Genomic DNA, 4,250 nt, shown 5'->3' on the forward strand with positions numbered 1-4,250 from the left:
GGAGGCCGTAACAGATTTGGACAGTGTACCGGTAGTGCAGGATTTTCAGGTCGTTTTTCCCAAAGAGTTTCCTGGGGTGCCTCCGCAGAGGCAAGTGGAGTTTCGCATCGATTTGGTGTCAGGTGCCGCTCCAATAGCCAAGGCACCGTATCGGTTGGCACCACCTGAGATGCAAGAGTTATGTACGCAGCTTCAATAGCTGCTAGACCGAGGGTTCATCCATCCAAGTAGTTCTCCATGGGGAGCACCGATCCTTTTTGTGAAAAAGAAGGACGGATCGCATAGGATGTGCATTGATTATAGGGAGCTGAACAAGCTGACGGTGAAAAACCGTTATCCTTTGCCAAGGATCAACGATTTATTTGATCAGCTTTAGGGTGCATCTTGGTTCTCCAAGATTGATCTACGGTTCGGGTATCATCAGATGAGGATTAGGGATGAGGATATATCGAAGATAGCTTTCAGGACTCGTTATGGGCATTATGAGTTTGTGGTGATACCATTTGGACTCACCAATGCCCCGGCAGCGTTCATGGATCTTATGAACTGGGTGTGCAGAACGATGTTGGACCGGTCAGTGATATTTTTTATTGATTTTATCCTGGTTTACTCCAAAATCAGAGAGCAGCACAAGCAGCACTTGAGAGAGGTGCTGGAGACTTTGAGGGCGGAGAACCTTTATGTAATGTTCTCCAAATGTGATTTCTGGCTACGGGAAGTGCATTTTTTGGGGCATGTCATCAACCAAGAGGATATTTCAGTGGACCCAGCTAAGGTGGAGGCTGTGATGCGATGGGAGGTACCGAGGAACGCTTCGTAGATTCGTAGCTTCTTTGGTTTAGCGAGTTACTATCGGAGATTTATCCAGGATTTCTACTAGATTGCTACGTGATTGACCTGTTTGACCAAAAAGAATGTGACTTTTCAGTGGGATGAGGATCAGTAGAGAGCTTTTGAGACCTTGGGGCAGAGGTTATGCGAGGCTCCAGTCCTAGTACTGCCAGAGGGGTTGGATGATTTAGTTGTATATTGTGATGCAATGATTTCAGGATTGGGTGCAGTATTGATGCAGCGGGGGCATGTGATTGATTATGCCTCGAGGTAGTTGAAGCCTCACGAGGCAAATTACCCCATGCATGATCTGCAGCTGGGGGCGCTGGTGTTTGCCCTCATGATTTGGAGGCATTATTTGTATGGGGTGCAGTTCATTATTTATACCATCACAAGAGTCTAAAGTATTTGATGGATCAGCAGAACCTTAATATGCGGCAGAGGAGATGGTTGGATGTGCTGAAGGATTATGACTGCGAAATCATATACCATCCAAGGAAGGCCAACATGGTAGCTGATGCATTGAGTCGCAAGGCGGTGGGGTCCCTGATCAGGGATATTTGTATGAGGTTGATTGTGAGTTCACCTTTATTGGACATGATTCGGGGAAGCCAGTTCGAAGGGGTGAAGAAAGAGAATTGGAAAATGGAGAAAATTTGGGGGCAGTATCCTTTGTTTGTTAAGGATAGTCACGTCTTGTTGACGCAGTGTGGCCGAGTATGGGTGTCGGTATCAAGGGGAGTGAGGCAGAGGCTGTTAGAGGAGGTGCATAAGTCCAAGTTTTCTATACATCCTGGTGCAATGAAAATGTATAGGGACTTGAGGCTGAGTTATTGGTGGCCCTACATGAAGCAGGAGATCGCCTGGTTTGTGGAGTGGTGCTTGACCTTCAGGAAGGTCAAGGCCGAGAATCAGCGGCCTCATGGCAAGGTTCAGCCGTTACCCATTCCCATCTGGAAGTAGGAAGAGATCACTATGGACTTCATTACGAAGCTACCGAGGTCGGCGAGGGGGCTGGATGCCATATGGGTTATCGTGGACAGACTTACGAAGAGTGCCCACTTCATTCCGATCTTCGAGAATATATCCGTAGAAAAGTTGGCGAACATCTATGTTCGAGAAGTGGTGGCTAGGCACGGGGTGCCCATGTCAGTGGTTTCGGATAGGGATGTTCGATTTACATCTAGGTTTTGGAAAAAATTCCACGAGGAACTGGGTACTCATCTACACTTCGGTACAACATATCACCCTCATACCGACCGTCAGAGTGACAGGATGATCCAAACATTAGAGGACATGCATGCTGGATTTTGGAGGAAGTTGGGATACATACCTCCCACTGGCAGAGTTCTCATACAATAACAGTTATCATGCCAGTATCGATCGAGCTCCATTTGAGATGTTATATGGTCGGAGGTGCAGGACCCCAGTATGATGGGATGAGGTTGGTCATCGGGTGATGGGAAGTACGGAGGTGGTACTAAAGACCACCGAGTTGATCCAGTAGGTGCGCGACCGATTACGGGTCGAGCAGAGTCTTCAGAAGAGTTATGTTGATCGACGGCGATCGGATCTTGAGTTTTAGGTGGCGGATTTTGTTTTGTTGAAGGTGGCACCATAGAAGGGGATTATCAGGTTTTGTAAGAGAGGCAAGTTAGGGACTCGATTTATAGGCCCGTTTAGGATCATAGACCGAGTGGGATAGGTAGCCTATCGTTTAGATCTTCCAGAGGCGCTTAGTCAGATCCACAACACCTTCCACGTGTCTTAGCTTCGGAAGTGTGTTGCTGACGAGTCCAATTGCCATTCTAGACAGGAAGACGAAGGGACTTCGGATCAAGGAATTGAGGTTGGTAAATGTTCAATGGCAGCACTGAAGGGGCTCCGAATGGAATTGGGAGCCAGTGGAGGAGATGCGGGAGCATTACCCTGATCTGTTTTCAGCCACGGACTTCGAGGGCGAAGTCTAGTTCAAGTGGGGGAGAATTGTAAGATCCAAAATTCTCGTATGCCTTAAACCCTAAGGATTGATAACTTTTTTACATAAATGGTCCCTTAAGTATGATGGGCCTACTTAAGTGTACGCTTAGCGTACTGCATGGAAGCGGTCTCGGAGGAATCAGGGTACGCTAGGCGTACCTTGAGTTACGTGGGGCGTACGCTCCAGGGACGCAAAACCCTAAATTTCCGTACTTGAGGCCTATTTAAACAACTTTAAGTCCTTGGACTAACCCTAGAGAGCCTCCATAGCCTTTGAACGTACATATACTCCTGGAAACCTTGTGCGATCATTCTTGAGCCTTAAAGAGTGCATTTTTGGCCTTTTTGTGGGTATTTCAAGAAGAAGGGATGGTCAAGCAAGCTTGGATCAAGTGGGTGCTTCAAGATCGTGCACCAAAATCATCTTGCACAACTTCTGGAGGTAAAAATCTTGCATATTTCCTTTCTAATCTTTATATCTAGCTAGCGTTTTGGTGGTTTGTCCCTTTAATGAACTTTGGACCTCTTTTGTTGAGCTAAGCCTCCCCTTTTGATATGAAAGACAGATTTGAGGTCCCCTAGTCATTTAGAAGTATAAAAATGGAAGCTTGATGAGAGATTTGACCTCATACATGGGTAAAAGACTTTGGAAAGGTCTTAATGGAGTAGTTGGGTGTGTATGAGACATGCAAGGACATAAAGTTGCCAACTTTATGCCTTAGGACATCTTTTAAGACTTAGATCTAGTTTTTGGACGTGAGGGATTCAAGCATTAAGCACTTAATGGAAAGAGTGCTTAAAATGGTTGTACACTGGGCGTAACTGGCTATACGCAACGTGTAGTCCCTAGACCTTCGGTACGTTGCGCGTAACAGGGTGGTACGTTTAGCGTACGGAGCTCAGTTGGGACCTAATATATTTTGGGCCTTTGGGATTCATTTGGTTGTTGGGCTTGATTGGATTTTGTAAGTTAGAGGCCTTTTCATCTGTTTGGGCCATGGGTTTACCGGTTGGGCCTTATTAGGCCAATGGGCCGATTAAGGATGATGGACTTGGAGTTGGGGGTAGAATTGGAAGGTTGGACCTTACCTGGAATAATTTAAGGTCTTATCATTGACTATATTATTATTCTTATTATTCAACTCGGGAGGTTGCGGATTTTTAGGAGGACAGTATTCGTATTCATCGGACGGAGGTGAGTCTTTTCACCATACCTATGGGTCTACAACACCAAGGTCTGCCCATTATGTGATCATGTTATGTGTGTGTTATTCGTTTATGAATTGATATGTTATGTGATATTATGTTGCTATGGAAGACCCCCGGGGGTGGGGGGAGCCCGTGGCATTGGATATAAGACCATGTGGGTAGCCCATGGCATTCCTAGGTAAAGACCATGTGGGGTAGCCCATGGCAGTCCTAGGTAAAGACCATGTGGG

This window comes from Lactuca saligna, chromosome 5, assembly GCF_052625555.1.
Source record: "Lactuca saligna cultivar CGN05327 chromosome 5, ASM5262555v1, whole genome shotgun sequence".
NCBI lineage: Eukaryota > Viridiplantae > Streptophyta > Magnoliopsida > Asterales > Asteraceae > Lactuca > Lactuca saligna.